Here is an 18,459-nt window from a genome sequence, read left to right on the forward strand (position 1 = left end):
TATATAGTTATTAAACATTATTTAATAATAATGGTATGAGGAATTAATATTTATGTATGGTATATAATAGGGAATCTCAGTGAAGGATTCTTTCTTGTGCCCAAGTTTACCCACGGGGAGAAGGATCCACCAGACACTGGCACTGGGAAACTGATCCTGTAGATCTCACGCTTAGTGTTGCTAGCAGTTTGCCTGGCTCTCAGAGTTCAGAATGCTCAAATGTTAACTTGCTTTCTAGGTGTTTGCACATAGGGACTTCACATAAATGACGGTGATTTTCCCAAATCCATCAATGAACTGTATGACTTTCTGAAGTGAATTCAAATGAAACTGAAGAATGAAACACTGCATCTTCACATACTTTTAAAAAAGGGTCTGTCTTAGTTGATTAATTTGGCTTTTAGCTTTCAGATTAATTTAGTCTTTAAGGCTCCTCCATGAAGCGCTGACATCGCATCAGATAATGTGAGCTGCCCTTTTAATATCCCCTTTGTTGGGCTTTAATGTTCACTTCTCAGTAAAATCTCTGGTTTCTTCTGGTTTCTTGGTATTGTTGTTTAGTGCTATCACTTTAGATATCATTCTTTTCCCCCTAGTACCCAGTGAGCGAAAATTCAATGGCTGAAGTATTGTAAAACTCCAGGGATTGTTGAAAAGCAGGAGGATTCATAAATAGCAACAGTCCAGAAAACTCTGTGTGGGGCAAGAACTTACTTACAGATAGATCACCAAGATCCCAGCAGAAATGAAACTAAAACTTAGGGTTGCAGAAAAAAATTCAGAAGTGTTGTATGAATCATTAGAATTAGGCTTTATCTCTTATAGTAATACTTTTATTAGATTCAACTCGATGTTTAAGTTCATCACCCTTGTAGCACACATTTGTATAAAAATTAGAGATATAGAAACAACTGAGAGAGCAAAGTCTCTCTTGGCCCCTGTTTAATCTGCTTGTGGATACATAAAAGCCCTAAATAGGTATTACATTTAGCTCATTTTTCAACGTTTTCAGTTTTAATAACAATATTTGTTGACCATCTGTTACCTGTCAGCCAATGTAAGGGATAAATTACATATCCTATAATTAATTCTAACACAATTCCAAGGGAGGTTTAAAATTCCAGATTTAAAGATGACAAAATGGCAATGAGGGTTGATTAAATAAATCACAGTGTGTCTGTCTTTGTCTAAGGTCCATACACTTCCCACTCTCTGATAACAGCTATTTAGTTTCACTCAATCATGAGGAGCTCCATTTGAAACTTGAGCATATTCTGGCAAACAGTCAGAAAATGCCTCTCCAAATGCAGATTAAATCAATGCATTTAATTTGTCATAGTTCACTTAGAATTGCTGACTCCTTCTCTTGTTTATTCATTATGAAGCAATTAGGTCTCTGGCAAAAGAAGGAGGTAAAGGTATCTGAGCTGACTCATATGAGTGACTTTGCCAGAATCCCACCTTGGAGTTCTTATGTATTTACATAATAAAAGCTCAGTTTTCATACAGCAGAGTCAAAATGCTTAAAATCATTATATGCAAGGAAAGAATAATTAAGAACTCTTTTTGCTTTGTAATATAATTAATTAGAAGAAGGATGCATTTAATAGTAAGTAAATATGGAAGATGGGAAGTGCTGGGTTCATTTCAAAGCATCTGATTGTCAGGTGCAGTTACTTCAGATCAGCATGGACTTGATGGGCATCTTGCTGCCATGAGTCCTGTGACCAGTCTCCTGTGGTCAACTTTCTCTCCCATTTCTACAAATACAACCTCCAATTTGAAGAGAATTTGACGCTTTAATCTTGGACTAATTTTGTAGATGGATTCTTCTTATTCAGAGCACACACAAAAACTTTTCAGTAACTTGCAACATTCCAGAATGTCTCTCTCCTTGGAAAATTGTAGCATAACTAACAAAATGATCAAGAGAAGTGAAGACAGGGAAACCCCAACATCAGGGTGATTCATGGGATGGGCAGCCTGGCAGAGCCTGGCTGTCATCCTGTCATCCGAATCTGTAACAGAGGAAAATGTGCTGGCACGGAGGAGAGCTTGGTAGGAATCCAGTCTTACGAAGGTCTCTGCTAGAGCAATGCTGTATGCTCCTGAAGGTTTCAGCTCTGGAATGAAAGCCATGTAAGTAAATATGAAAGATGGGAAGTACCCAAGGGACCAAGGGACTTCCAGCTGCAAAATTACAACATAATCAACAGCTTCAAGATTCTGTTTCTTACAATAAAAACTAACTCTGCCTTCATGAGTGAAGAAAAACGGAAATGGATTTATAGATGATAGATCTGTCTTGATGTCACTGATGTTGCCTCACTCTTTCTAGAGTAATCTGTAGTCACAATTTTTAGTATTTTACAAGCTACACACACACACATGATGATTATGCATTTTTTTCTTGACATAAGCGAAATTCTTGGCCATCTCAGGCATACTGGCTGATGCACTGAGCAAGCTGTTTGGGGAGAACGAGGCTCAGTGTTACAATGCCCGAGTCAAACTTCATTAGTTTGAACCCAAGTTGTACCAGCTCTAGCTGTTTGAGTTTGTGAATGTTATTAATGTAAGTGTATCACATTTTCTTCATTAGTAGAAAAATTATATGATATACTTTGCATAAATGTTACTGTTAGAACAGTAAAATAATGGAAAGACCTCAATTCATTGCCATAATAATTATTATTCTAATAGTGCTATATACTGTCAGTATTATTGTTATTATTTTCTACCTCTCCAGTTCAAATTTTTACTCCAGATAGTTCCAAGTACTTAATTAGTTCTTCATTAAAGAAAAGGATTCTGGAATCATGACATGGGGGCTAAACTCCAGTCTCCTCCCACCTACCAGTTTAAGGACCACAGACCAAAACTTTATTTACCTGAGCTAAAGTTTCCACATTCACAGAACAGTCTCACTGAATGACTTTGCTCACAAGTCAATATGATGTCTTGTGATTTTTTACCTAAAGCGTATTATTCTATAGCATGTATTTAGTAAATAATCTGGCTACTTTTACCATTCTCAGAACCTGGATCTTTGAAGCCTATTTTTAAAGACTAACTTCTGGATCTGTAAAATTTTACCACAGTGAAATCCTTGTGTATGATTTCCTCTGCTGTCATTTGTACTTTTTGTTTTCTAACCCACGAGCCAGAGAAAATAGAATTACTGGTAGCATTTCCCTGTGCATAATATTTATCTTCAAGAGGCTGACCATCTGTGCTCTAGATTTTGCACTTTTCTTGGAAGATGCTACTTTTCTGCAATCTCAGCCTCATTCTTTCTTGTATAATCCCTCCTCACACTCTGTCTCCCAAGGTCTTAACTTGACATGGAATAAATCTATAACTGAAGCTCACATTCCAATCTATAACTGCTCTATTTTAAACAGTAAGCAAGTACTAGTCTAAAAATTTAAAATTAAGATTTGTTCTGGTGTGCTATTACACAGTAGAGTAAGCATAAATGAACACAAAGTACTGTACATTGCAAATAGCTAGAAAAAAGGATTTTTAAAGTTGCCAGCCTAAAGGAATGATAAATGTTTGAAATGATAAATGTGTAACCTGATGTAAACATTATGCAGTATATACATTTACCAAAACATAACATGATATCCCATTGGTATATACAATTTTTATGTTTTTAGGTATTAATTAAAAATTTTAAAGTAAGGGATTAAATTACAAGGCTCAAAAGGAGTAGAATATGTGTGGCTTCAAGACCTGCCCTGGAGTGCCCAGGGCACAAATGCTTCTGAAAGGGGACAGTGTGATGACTTGGTAAGAAATGTCTTATGAGAGCATTGGTTCCATGGGAATATTGGCTCCTTCTTATCTGGGTCTCACAGAAGCCTGCTGACTGTGGACTCTGGGGGACCATAGAGAAGACTCTCCTTGAAAAGAGGAGCACCTATCTCCATTTTGGATAAACGTGGCCCTATCTCCATGCATTGTTATGTACAGAGCTGGCTGGGTTATTTCTTTGTCCCTTACATTGGCTTTAAGCAATGTAAATTGGGCTGGCTGAGGAGCTGACGTATAATCTCTAAAGCAAGGTGATAGGTCAGTGTTACCCCACCTAATGACTCCCCAAATCCGTGGTTGAGCCAGGTGGGATGGAGAGCCATGCTCCACACTATCAGCTGAGACTGAGCCTTGAGAAAGATGCTATGACTTCCTGTGGCAAACAGGATTGTGCATCAGAACTGAAGCACCAATGACAAATTATTAGATACTGCTTCTGCTGTGTTAAGCAGATTGCTCACTCTGCATGTCTTTTAATTTTTTAATTTTTTTATTTTAAAGAGAACAAAACAAAACAGAACAAAGCAGATCAAAATAAAACAATCAATACATATTTCAAAACAAGACAACAGGAAATAAACAGTGGTTACCATAATGTTTCTTGTTTTCTTTGAGATAGTTGTCTATATCTTCACACAAAATGAATTCAAACAAGACAAAAATGTATAAAATCATTCAAAACAAAAGAATGAAAGCATTACAAGCCTTCAAAACTAGACAATAGGAAAATCAACAATGGCTACCATAATGTCTCTTGTTCTCCTCAAAATAGCTGTCCATACCTTCACATATATTGAAATTAAGTAATACAAAACAGACTAAAACCACTTTAAACAAGCAATAAAAGCATTACTGGTTTTCACAAAAGATGATAGGAAATCAGCAATGGCTACCATAATGTCTCATTTCTTCAAAGTAGCTGTTAATATCATCACATGTAATAAAATCAGTTCCTTTAATCTCTTTAGGAGAAGTTCTAAAAGTTCTAATTCAAGGTATATCTATCCTTTCTGTCTTAGAGGGAAAAACAAAACAAATTACAAGAAAAACAAGAAACAAATAAATATCAATAACAAAAGATCCCAAAACAATGACAATATAGGTTTTCAAATCAAGGTAGTAGGAACATAACTAAGATTGTTATTTTGCATAGTTATCTTCAAAAAAGTTACACAGATTACTAGATATAAACATTCAAAAGTGATCTAATCCTATGAATGTTAACTGTTTTGTTCCAAGAACTAATAGAATTAGTAGCTATCTTAAGTGTGTATACACAAATTTATCTTTTTTCTTTTTCCCTTTTCCCTGAGTTATTTTTCCTCTTTTGAGCAGTTTCTTACCCTTTCACAGTACTTATTAAAGATTTTGTAGCTTACTTAATGTTTCAGTTTCTTATACTAGGGAAATAATATGGTATTTGCTCATCTATAAAGAAGGATCACACTGAGGCTTTCATAGGTAAATGGATGTGACTCGAGACCATGTTGCTCTGCATTTCTTGCTCTCTGCTTATTGCTGGGGTAATCTCAGACCTCCTACTTAGCCCAGCTCACTGCAGTCATGTATTTCCCGCCACTCTCCCAGTCATTCATCCCTGAGCCACTTCCCTCATGGGGAATTAATAAAACCTGAGAGGGCTCTGGGTGGAGGCCCTTGTTCTGGTGAACCACCATCTTGACTGGACTTAGGACCCCACAACTGTATATATGTCTCAGTGCCTTTTCTCATCATGGGTTGCACTGGTAGTGGTAGATTAGAACTAACTTACTAGAATTCCAATAACTTCTTTGAAATATCATAATAAACCTTCTTGAACCATGAAGGACAGGAAAGTGTTCTCTATAGAGGATTTGCACTTCACATTTAGCAGGTCCAAATGCCATTTCTGTGACTTGTGAGTGACATGTAGGCAGTCCTAGGGATCATCAGAGCTTCATTCTCCTTGTTTATGAAATGAAGTACTAATACTCATCAGGATAATGACAGGTAATATCAGGAAAACTATTTCAAATGCTGTTTTTTTATGAAACAAATGTAGGTTAATATATTTTCCAAAACTGCATTCAGAAATGCAGTAGTCAAAACTGCATTTCTAGTTTTTATGTGTCAAGTATTTAAACAGTTCCTGGTAGACTTTTACTTTAATAAAACTTACTCTTCCTTAGAAAACACTTCTAAAATAGATTAGAGACATTGAATGTTGACCCTGTGATCCATGGAGCTAGGATGTGATAGTTTATTTTAAAATAATGCAATAAGTGGTTATTAAACTCTTCTTCTATCTATACTGTAATACCTTCAGTCGCTCCAAAGTTAAAATAGTGCTTTTAATAATAATAGCATATAGAAAATACCTCAAGCCTTTATTCCCGTACACTCTTGCATCTGAACTCTTAGGAGCATAGTGAATCTCATGGGGGAGAAAGAACCTTTGATAACTAGACTAGTTTCCCTAGACAGAAGTTTACACAGTAAAAAGCCCATCAACACTTCTTAATTGACATTCCTTTCTTTACATTTTTACCACTTAATTTTAGGTTAGTGTCTTATTATACATGAATTATCTTCAATTCAAGATTTAAAAAACAAGAAACTTGCAGGAACTGGGAGGAGCCCACCAAGAAGCCAACTAGCCAGCCTTTCTGGTAAGCCGCACAAGCCACGTGGGGCTCAGGAAGAGAAAAGTCAGATAGCACTTTCTGTGAGCCTGCTGGCTTGCAGGCTGAGAATCAACTCCCAGCCCCACTCCTTTACCTGCCGTAAGCAACTGGCTGGCTCAGAGGCCAGGCTGAGTTGATAGCAACTGAGGTACAAAAAGCAACTAAATACTTGAATTGTTTGGTTGATTTTGCAGACTTAGGGCCAGCAGTCTGAACATCTGTTGGGAGGATGACAAATATGGGGGATATTTTTCTGTCTGTCTTTGAAGTCCAATATTGTTCTCACTGTTTTGTTTTGTATTGATTAGTTGTTTTCTTTTATTCAATGTTTTGCTTTGATTGGTTTTATTCTGTTTTGTTTTGTTTGATTTTGCTATGCCTGACAGAATGGACAACTCACGTGATGATAACAAGATGTATACTATGGTAGCTACTGTTGTTTTCCTAGTATCCTGCTTTGAAGTTCTGTACCAATTTTGCTGCTTTGTTTTGATTGGTTTTATTCTGTTTTGTTTTGTTGGGTTTTATTATTTTTAAAATAAAAAATGAGAAACTGAGTCTCAGGGAGACTAATCATGTTCTTGGCATGTTCTTGGCAATTCTTAATTTTTATTTGTTTGTTGGTTTGAGACAGGGTCTCAGTATGGCTGAGGGTCTCAGTTCAGGCTGACTTTGAACTCACTATGTAGCCCAGGCTGACCTCAAACTCCTGATACTCCTCCTGCCTCAGCCTTCTGAGTGCTGGCATTACAGGCGTGCACCACCACATCTGGCCAAAATTCTTAATTAATGCTTTGTCATTCCTCCATTTCCTCTCATATATTCATCTCTTCTTCTCTTTCTCCTTTTCCTCTTCTTTTTCCTCTTCTTCTTCCTCCTCCTTCTCCTCTTCCTCCTGCTTTTTCTTCTTTTAATTTAACCCTTTTTAGGTGCCCTTATTTAAGCTTATCCATTGTGCTTGGTCACTCTTCCAAATGGTATCGTTTCTGTTTTAATTTTTATGCTTTTTTTGTACATTGCTGGAGATAGAGCCAACAGCTTTCTGCATGGGACATGGTAGACAGGTTCTCTTCTACTGAGCTACATCTGCAGCTCACTCTGCATTGTTCATTTTTCGTTTGCTTGAGACAAGGTCTCACTATGTGGTCCAGGCTTGCAGTCTTCTAGCCTTAGCTTCTGGCATGCTGAGGTTATAAGAAGGCACTACCATGCTGAGCTTGCTTTTCTTTTTGATTGTACCAAACATTAGTTTAACTGACCTACAGAGACAGGCAGATACTTTTGACATCCTAAAGTATAGCTCTTTGCTTTCCTCCATCACTACATACACTTTCCAAGGTTCAGAACAAACATGTAATGAGTAAACAATGTATTAGGTAGACTAAAAATAGCATACAAATGACTTTTATCATTTATACATATGTATTTTGTTTGGCTGTTTATTAACAAATAGCCAAATTATGAAGCATATCCTAATTCTGAAGTAGCAACTAAATTCTAATTTAATGTAAAACACTTTAGATTGGAAATGGTGGACATAGATAATGTATAACCTGAATATTTCTAGAGTTCAAAGATCTTAGACTTTTTGCATAAACCTCATTAGAGAGAAAGGAGAAGAATCAGAGTGAAATATTGAATATTCTAATGGAAAGGGGGAGGGATAATATCCTGTTGATTAGATCTATCTATCTATGATTATTCCTGTGCTGTTTGGGTTTTGTTCATGAAGTCTCTGCCTATTCCTATGTCTTCCAGATCTTTATCTACTATTTTTTCAATAGATTTAATGTTTCTGTTTTAGTACTTAGATCTTTGACCACTTTGACTTTAGTTTAGTGTATGATGATAGACATGGGTCTAGTTTTAGTCTTCGATGTAAAGAGAGCCAGTTTTTTTTTAGCACCATTTGTTAAAGAGGTCATCTTTCTGCCAGTGAACATATTTGGCTCCTTTGTCAAAGACAATGTGGCTGAGTATGTTTTGGGATATGTATGCATGTTTCATTGTGCCTTACTGATCCTCAGGCCTGTTTTTGCCAATAGCATGTTGTTTTTATTACAGTAACTTTGTAGTGTAATTTCAAGTCAGGAATTAAAATGCTTTGTGCTTTGTTTTTGTTACCAGGCATTATCTTTTGTATTCTAGCTCTCTTTTGCTTACAGATGAATTTTGGGAGTGGGGTATGCTAATGATATTTTGATCAAAATTGCATTAAATCTATATAACAACTTTGGGAGAATGGCCATTTTCGTTATGTTGGTTCTTTCTATCCATCCGCAAGGAATATCTTTCCATTTTCTGATGTCTTCTTTGATCTCTTTTGCTGTTATTATCAATGTATAGATGCTTCACTTCTTTTGTTAGATTGACTCTTAAGTATTTCAATTTCAGGGGATACTATTGTGAAGGGTGTGGTTTCCCTAATTTCTCTTGAGTTTGTTGTTTGTGTACAAGAGTACTATTGATTTTTGTATACAGCTATGCTACTGAATTTGGTTACGAACTCTAGGAATCTTTTGGTGGAGTTTTTGAGGTCTTCTATGTGTAGTATCATCTCATCTGCAAGTAATGATAGTTTAACCTCTTCCTTTCTTATCTTTATTCCTTTTATGTCTCTCTTGTTTAATTACTCTGGCTAGTGGTTCCAGAACTATATTGAATAGGAGTGGTGATAGTGGACATCCTTGTCTTGTTTCTGGTGTCAGAGTGAAAGCTTTCAGTTTTTATATGTTTAATATGATGTTGGCTGTTGGTTTGTCATAGATGGTTTTTTTCAAATTGAGGTAAAGAGCATCTATTCCAGTTTTTTAAGTTATTATTGAATGCTGGACTTCATAAAAAGATTTTTCTGTCTACTGAGATGATCATGTGACTTTTGTCTTTAGTTCTACTGATACGACGCATTACATTTATTGATTTGCATATGTCGAGCCACTCCTGCATTCATAGGATGAATTCCACTTGGTCACTGTTTATAATCTTCTCAATGATTTGTTGTATTCTGCTTGGTAGGATTTTATGGAGGATTTTTGCATTTATGTTCATTATGGAGATTGGCCTATTGTTCTCTTTTTTGATTGGGTCTTTCTCTGGTTTTGGTATCAGGGTAATGCTTGCCTCCAAGAATGAGTTAGAAATTATTGCTTTCCATGTTTTCTTGTTGGTAAATTTTTAATTATGTTTTCGATCTCATTAACTGACATTGGGTTGTTCAGAATTTTTATATCTTCCTGATTTAGTGTTGGCAATTCATACATACATAGGAAGCTGTCCTTTTGTGTTTTCTATTTGCGGAGAGTAAATATTTTCAAAGTAGATATTGATGATCTTCTGAATTTATACAGGATCTTATCATTTCTCCATGTGTAAATTGAGTCTTTACTTTTTAGGAAGGATCAGCTAATGATTTATCAATTTTATTTATTCTTTCATAGAACCAACTCTTCAATTCAGTGTTTCTCATGTTTTTTTCGTCTCCACTGTGTTAATGTTTGATCTGATCTTTATAATTTCCTCCCTCATATAGGCTTTGTGTTTGGCTTGCTCTTCTTTTTCAGAAGCTTTTGATGGAACATTGGGCAGTTTATTTGTGCTTGTTCTGTTTTTCTGATATGACAATTCACTACTGTAATTTTTTTCTCTTAGGACTGCTTTGATCAAATCCCATAAGTTCTTATATCTGCATTCTCATTTAGTTATAGATATTGTTTAAGTTTTTTCCTTTATTTCATCTGTGACTTACTGCTCATTTAGAAGGGTGTTATTTAATTTCCATGTGTATACTGAGTTTTTATTTCATCATTAATTTCCATTTTCATTGCACTATGGTTAGATAATATGCATAGGATAATTTCAATTCCTTTGCATTTACTTAATCATGTTTCATGGGCTAGTATATGGTCTATACTCATGTGCAGCCAAGAAGAATTTGTATTCTGATGATGTTGGGTGGAACACTCTGAAAACATCTACTTAGTCCACTTATTCACAGTTTTGGTTCAGTTCTGATACTTCCTTGCTGCTATTTTGTCGAGTTGATCTATCTCTTTGTGACAATGGGGTATTAAGGTCTCTCATTACAATTATGTTGTTATTTGATTTTTCATGTCTATTAATAATTGTCAGCTATAGTTGGATGCTCCCATTTTTGGTGCATATATATTTATGATATTATCTCTTTCTCTTTAAGTTTTCCTCTAACAAGTATGTAATTACCTGATTTATCTTTTTTGATTATTCTTGGTTTCCTGTCCACACTGACTGCAAACAGAATAGCTCCTGCTTTTTTTCTGAGTTCCTGTTTCTTTGGAGTATTGTTTTCCATCTTCTGATTTTCAGTCTATGAATTTCTTTTTGAGTTAAATGTTTTTCTTGTATATAGCATATTGTTGGGTCTTGTTTATTGATTCATTCTGCCAATATGTTTCATTTTATTGGTGAGTTGATGCCATTTACATTGATGATTATAACGGATATATATTGGCTTATCTTTATCATGTTATTTTCCTGCTATTGGTTCCCTGCTTTTTCCCTGTTTAATTGGCTGCCCTGCCTGGTGGTTTCGTTCAGTTGTTTTTAGAATTGTGATCATCTTTATCTCTATCTAGAATATCTTTTAGTATACTTTGTATGGTAGATTTGGTATTCATGAATATTTTCAGTTGTTTGACATGGAAGTACCTTGATTTTCTATTAATTTTGAAAGACAGTTTTGCAGGGTACATCAATCTGAGTTGGAAATTGTTTCCTGTTAGGGCATGAAATATTTCATTCCAAGCTTTTCTTGACTTGAGGGTTTGCGTTGAGAAATCTGCCATGATTCTGACCAGCTTTCCTTTATAAGTAACCTGTTTCATTCCTCTACCAACTTTAATATTCTGTTTTTGTGCTGAATTTCTGGAATCTTGATTATTATATATCTTGGTGTAGCTTTTTCATTGATCTCTAATAATCCTATTTTGTTCTTTTTTGCTTCTTCCTGTAGTTGTTGGATTGATTTTCATGGGCTCTTCCTATTTTTAAGACATATTTATTTTCATGATCACTAGTTGCAATTCTGTCTTTAAGACCTGAAATTTTATCCTCTCCTTCATTCAATCTGTTGCATATACTTTCAATGAACGTTTCTGATTGTATGAACGTTTTAATCTCTTGGATTTCAGTTTGAATCGGTTTCATGGATTCTATTTCTTTCCTTTGTTCAATATTTTTTGTTTCCATCATTTTTCTAAACTCATCTATTCTTTTATTTGTGTCTTCTCTAATATCTGTGATTTTAGTTTATAGTATTATTGATTTTTTTGTTTGTTTTGGTACCAATGACTGAATTCACAACCTTGTGCTTGCCGGGCAGGTGCTTATTACCACTGAGGTAAATCCCTGGCTCATATCTTTGATTGTAAGCATCATGTCTTTTTGTATCTGAAAGATTATTTTTTGACAGATGAGATCGAGTGCGTTCAGGGTGGTATGGCCATAGACTGAAAGATTATTTTCTGAATAGCCTTTTCAATTTCTTTTTTTTCTACTTCTGTTTCTATAAATTCAGAAAGTTCCAGTGTTTGACTTCAATTTCGTCTATCTCACTCAGTTCTGGGCTGATTCTGTGTGGGCTGGGGATCTGGAATTGTGTTTTATGTCTTGTCATTTTATATTTTCTCTTTTTAATTTTATTTTGTTTCTGTGTTGATACTTGCTGATTTCTTGTGATATATAGCTTTATCACTGGCATTGGGGTCTTCCTAGATGTCTGTTCTTCAGAGATATCCTTTATTTCATTTTATATTTTGTCTTTTTGAGACAGGGTCCCATTATGCAGTTCAGGCTGGCCTTCAGCTCACTTTGTGTCACTGGCTGGCCTCAAACTAACAGCAGTCTTTTTGTCTCAGCCTTCTGAGTGTTGGAATTACAAGTGTGAGATACCACTCCTGGCTGTGTGAGAAGCCCTCTAGATGTAGGTTTTTTTTTTTTTAATAGCTATCTCAAGAACCTATCTTCCCAATTTGTAAAGGATGCAAAATTACTATTTGACTCAGCTCCCAGTCCTTTGGTACTGGGGTGTGGTGATGATTATGACCCCATACAATCAGAATATTATCATACAGGGAAGAAAAACCGTTTGTGACATGTATGACATCTTGGCTAAAGTAGTACAGTTAGTGATAGCAATAGTTTCAAGTATAGCTTAACTAGTGACAAACCATTGACCTGTTATCTGTGATCACAGGAGCAAACTCTGTTTATATAATAAAATTTGACATATGCCATACACTTGCGTGCAGCGATTTTCCCCTTAGTGGAGTGATTTTACCCTTCTGTGGGGCCAGGGGAGTTAAGGTGTGTATGGGACAGGCTAAAATGATGAATGAGTTCAAATAAAGGAGAGTGAAGGCTGGCAGTCAAAAGGTGATCACCCAGATTTGGGAAACTGGAGGACACAGGAAGGAAAGAATCGAACAGAATGTGGAGGAATATTCAGAAAGGACAGAGACAACGATTATTCACTTGAAAGCTTAAAGTCAGCAAGTAGTTGAGGAAAGAGAGAAAAAGGATCAGTAGAAGGAAATTAAAAGAGAAAAGAAAGAAATCTAAACAGCAAGAAAAAAAGGAAGAAAGACAACCAAAAGAAAAGAGAAGAAAGGAAAAAGAGATCAGAGACAGTGAAGAGGGAGAAAAAAAATCCCAAATACAAAAATAACCATATAATACAAAACGGAATAAAACAAGATGACATCCAACCAGACAGGAAAGAGTAGTCAATCAGACAAACAAGGGGGAACAAAAGTAGTAAAATACTCTGGTATGTACAGTTCTGTGATAGTGAACATGTTAGATCCCAGAAATGTACTGGGTGGGAGTTGATCTTGGTCTCTGGATGTGGGACTGGGACTGACCTCCTGTTGGTGGAGTTCTCCAGAGTCCAAGTGCTGGCTCCTCGCTGCTGCTTCAGACACTTCCACATTGCTGGTCTTGCTTACTCTACCCTCCAAAGGCTTGTGTGCACCAGTGTGCTCTGGCCAGCTGTTGTCCTGGGTCTTGGGTTTCCGGAGTGTCCACCTGCCAAAGGCATGTGTCCTTATGTTCCGCTTGCAGGCACCATCATCCCGAGGACAACGGAGGAAGCACAGAGTGTGGACCCACACTCTTCTTTTTATGTAATCCTTGATGAGTAGTGGACATTGGTGAGTAGTGGACATTGCAGTGCTCAGTCTTTACATTTTGAATGGAAAAGTCTCCTCTTTCCTTAGGCTTCTTTGTGAGTCTTGAACTGTGCAGTTGGCTTGACTCAGTTGCTGTTCTGTAACTGCTCTGTGGTTGTCAGTGACACAGGACACACTGACAACATTCCCTGTACTTTATGTTCAAGCTGGGGACTGAGAGGTCCTCCTCTGTGTGTGATCTCCCTTCAGTCTCCCACCATCCCTGCCATGGAGGAGCTCCTCTGTCCCAGGCTTTGCCTCTTCCTGCCAGTCAGTACCTGACTCCTAACAGGACAAGGTGCTGTGCTCTGTTGTCCTGGTCCTGGTTCCTAGCATCCTTAGCAGCCCTGCCCTAAATGGCAGTTCTTTCATCCTTTATATAAACTCTGGATTAAGTTTTTCTCCAGGGTCACAGTAGCCCCATGTGGTCTGCTGAAATTTTAGTTGCTCTCTATGTTTCTCTGTCTCTGTCTCTCTCTGTCTCTCTGTCTCTCTCTCACTGTGTGTATGTGTGTGTGTGTGTGTGTTTGTTTGTTTCTGGTTTTGCTACATAGTCTTTGCACTTACTATGGAGCCCAGGCTCTCCTCGGACTCCAGGTCTCTCCTGACTTAGCATCCCTGGTTACTGGTTTGATGGGAATATGCCATTGTGTCTGTATCTTTCCTGCTACATAAACTGTCTCATTCCTCCCTGATGCTCCAAGAAATACAAAACAGCCTATGAGTAACAAGCATTATCTTGGAGGTGCTTATTTCTTTTAGAATTCAATTTTCTTAGTTTTGTGACTTCAACTCTCCTAAGACTTCAAGAAAATTTATGAGATTATATATTATTCAGGTTTTTTCTGCTTGTTAGGTTGGAAATGACTATGTTTTGTTTTCAATTCTTCTTTTTCAATTTTTTCTCCAAAACTGCCTCACAGAATGTCTTTCCTGTAAAGGACTTAAAATGTTTACTGTGAATAACACAGAAACAGTGTGCCCCAGGAATAACTTTTGCTAAAATGAAAACCGACTAATGGGTTGGTCTTCCCAGTTTTGAAACATATGAATCCCAACTCACATTATTTTATTTTGTTTTCAGAAGACAATTTAGAGAATTTAGTCAAATCCAATATTACAGATTCAGTCTACTAATGTTCTGATAAACTGTGTCTTCTCCTGGTGTCAGAAGTTTTAGAAGTGAAATGTTATGCAGTATGACACGCTTCTGTGATTCTTCATGAAGATGGATTACCCATGCCAGATAGGACTTTTCCATTAGGCTGATAATGTCCTCTTGGTGAAATCCTGTTGTATGAGAATAAATTTCTGTTCTGCCACTATCACACTGAGCAAGACTCAGAGGGACAGAAGTGACCTCAGAAGGCAAAATATCTGAATTCCAAATGTGAGGTAAAACCAAAATTCAAACACATTAAACATTGATTATTCCATTTTTTTCTTTTTTGACTTTTTGAGACAATGTCTCACTATTGCAGTTCAGGCTGACCTTGAGCTCACTTTGTAGCCCAGGCTGGTCTTGAACTTGCAGTGATACTTATGCCGCAGCCTCCTAAGTGCTGGGGTTACAGGTGCCCAGCTTGCATCTGTTTCTTAGGGAAAGAGGGAGCAGGAGGTTGGAAAATCAGCATGACAAACCCCTCTCTGGTTTAGGAAGGGAAGTCCTATAGGATGTGTGAGGTCCTCTAATCATCAGAGTGCAGTCAGGAGGGTGCTCAGCTGCCAGTCAGTTCACGGTCTTCCCTAGAGGCCATTAGTAACAATAATTTGAAATATGTATTGTAGCAATAATCCTGAACCCTGCGAGAATTTCTGCTATAGCTTTGTGTTGTCAAAGCAATATAATGCAGCCAATAAGCAGCTGAGACAATGCAGATATAGGGAAAACAGATTATTTTTAGTCAGGAGCCCGGACACAAGATAGAGAAGAACGGTCTCTGCTGAGCTGAAAAAATTTCAGTGTCCAAGTGGTATACTTTCCTATTTCTTCAACGTAGTGGATACAAGGAGCTAAAATTCTGTAAATATTAGTTATGGAATAGAAGTCAAAAACTTAAGCTGAAGTAGAGATGCAAAATGTTTTCTTAGACATTTCTTAGAAGGGAATGTTTGCCCTTCCATTGTCTGGTTCACATTATAAGTTCCATTAAAACAGAGAGTAACCTCCTCCACTGTACACACACACACACACACACACACACACACACACACACACACACATGTCTCACTACCATTATCACGTGGTAATTTAGGGAGAAATGATTCTTAACACTGAGTATTGTTCCTTGTGCATAATAAACTGAGGAAAGGATTGAAGTTCTGAGAACAGGAGAAAAGAAATGGGGGCTGAGATGTGGTTGGGGAGGAGCTGCATAGGATAAAGAGAAGGAGATTAATCCTCTAGATAGTCCTCTGGGGACTAGAGAATTTTGGAGATAAGCAGGCCTATTTTAAGAGCTTTGCTAGAGGGTATGTGATATAAACATCTTACAATCTTTATCATTTTAGTGGATTATTTCTGGATAATGAAAATAGCAATGAGTTATGTCTTTGTCATGTACAAAGTGCAAAAACAGTGCCCAATTAGAGATATATTTTGCTATGGGAGAAATGAATTGAAAGAAATGTATGTTAATCTTTATTTTTACAATTTGCATTTCAAAATGTCTAAACTATGTTATTGGTTTTTAATCAAATGGAAAGAAGAGACATGCTAGAACCCTCTCAAATTTTAATTTTAAGTATTCAGTCTGTTTTTTTTTTCTTGCTACCTTGCCCATGCTTTATTTATAGCACTAGAATTAACCAAAAAAATTCAAATAGAATTTGTTTTAACAAATTTGGAGTGGAACATATTTTGCTAAATGTAATTATCAGTTGATATTTTTACTAAAAATACTTTATAGAGAATAATCTTTGATGAGGGAAGAGAGGCAGGATATGTCTAGGAAACCGGCCAATTTCATTAAAACTGTGAACAAAAACACATGTGCCTGTGTATAATTTGAAATATAATTATATAAATATGCATTTTATGGCTTACACACTGCTACTTCTATTTTACAGATTAAGGAACTGAGGAACAGAGAGCTTGAGAGTGCTGCCCAAAGCCATTGGAGCTCAACTCCCAGGCAAATTGTACACCGTCATGGAAAAATTGAGGACCATGACTTATACACCAGCTGGATTCCAGCTCTGCTTCCCCTTCAGGCCCAGCACAAGTTGGGCATCGCTTTACCTTACTTGGGTGCCCTCTGCTCTGAGACCCCTGGGACGCTCCCTCTTTACCAACTGAAGGCAGCGTGTGGTCTGTTTGTAATTATGCTGGGACAAAAATGTCTCTGTGCTTCCATCTCTGAACAGGAATCAGTGTTTTTCATACAAGGACGATGATGGATTTTCTATACCTTCTCAGTTATGTGCTCACAGCCTGTTGCTCTTGTTAGAATCCAGGAAGGTGAAATCTGTCTTTCTGGCTCACCACATAGCTCCACAGGCTCATGCAGACCTAAGCATCTATATGAATTTGTTATTTATTGGCTGGTCAATATACAGAAGAGTGAATACCTTGATGGTGATCTCTTGATTCAAATTATTTGAATTTGGGGGAGTGGGGAAGTGGGGTTCATATATGTTTCCTAAGACTTTATCCATTTGAAATATAAGAGCAATAACGCTGTGTGTGTGTGGTGGGGAGAGATAGTGTAATCACTTAGAAGCATTTTATGAATTCACAAACATTATGAGCTGATAGAATTTTTGGCATGGCTAAAAAGATAGAAATATGAAATAAAAGTGGCCTTTATTTTAAGAATGCAGAGAGAGAATCCCATTGTTGTACTCTACTCAAAAAACAGGGCCCCATGCTGAAAAATGGGGCAAGACCCCAAGATGACAAACGGGGCAAGATGTCTTTTTTAAAAGAAGCGCTTTTATTTTAGCTGGCCCAGCGACACAGTACAGATGGAATTGCAAAGCTGTGCAACTGAGTTAGAGTTTTGACTGATTTTTATAGTTCATTTATGATTAGCTCATTGATCATTAAGTACATAGTGATGAGAAACAGAAATAAGGTGGGCCTTGTTCCCCTTTGCTTGAGGTAAGAGGCATTTCACAGTGGGTGGTTAGCCAATTCATAGCCTTTGGTCTGCCAATTCCAAGAACATTTGTCTCTCATAAAGGGAACAATGGTTGACACAGCATCATTTGTCTCTTACAAGGGGAACAAAAGTTGATATAGCACACAGGGCACTAAGGGGGGGAGGTGACACATTACAGAACAGCAGAACAACGTGGTCAGTTAACTATGTGGTTGGTGCTTGGTTATTAGGGTAATGAGCTCAGTACAGAATGACAATATTATTAATAACTATCTTTTTAAGTAACTACTTTTGTTAATTATCTTTTGATCAATTATTTTAATTTTTAGCATCTTAGTATAACACTCATGACCACTGAGGTCTGGCTTTTCTCTCTGCCAGACACATGGTATGGAGTATATATATATATATAGCTTAGGTTTGGGGCAGTGCCTAAGGGGCATTACTGATGCACAAGCAGCCCATTGGAATTCATTTCGTGCCACAGGTAAATTGCCTAGGGGAGGAGATGACCTCAAGATAGAGCCCCTTGGTCCCGCCTTCTAGCCTCCCACTGCTGCAGCCTCCCATTTAGGGCAAAGTCCTTTCACGAGCTACTACTTGGAATGTGGACCGTAGTTGTGATAACTAACCTACCGATGTGTTAACTTGAGTAAGAAACACCCAACCTTT

At 37.0% G+C, this 18,459-nt stretch overlaps 1 long non-coding RNA gene across 2 annotated transcripts in view; it reads left to right on the forward strand.

The window, feature by feature from the left end:
• The window catches only part of LOC134473670 (uncharacterized), a 114,455-nt gene extending 96,532 nt beyond the window's left edge, over window positions 1–17,923 (forward strand). The window contains exons 5-6 of one of the 2 annotated variants that reach the window (XR_010044039.1): window positions 13,578–13,666; window positions 16,754–17,923. This is a non-coding gene — a long non-coding RNA (uncharacterized LOC134473670). The remainder of the gene's footprint in view (window positions 1–13,577; window positions 13,667–16,753) is intronic. The other variant, XR_010044040.1, reaches the window with a different exon arrangement.
• Window positions 17,924–18,459: the final 536 nt, after the last annotated feature.

The sequence above is a fragment of the Cavia porcellus genome, unplaced genomic scaffold (assembly GCF_034190915.1).
Source record: "Cavia porcellus strain 051 isolate PalLab524CR breed Dunkin Hartley unplaced genomic scaffold, mCavPor4.1 scaffold_28, whole genome shotgun sequence".
NCBI lineage: Eukaryota > Metazoa > Chordata > Mammalia > Rodentia > Caviidae > Cavia > Cavia porcellus.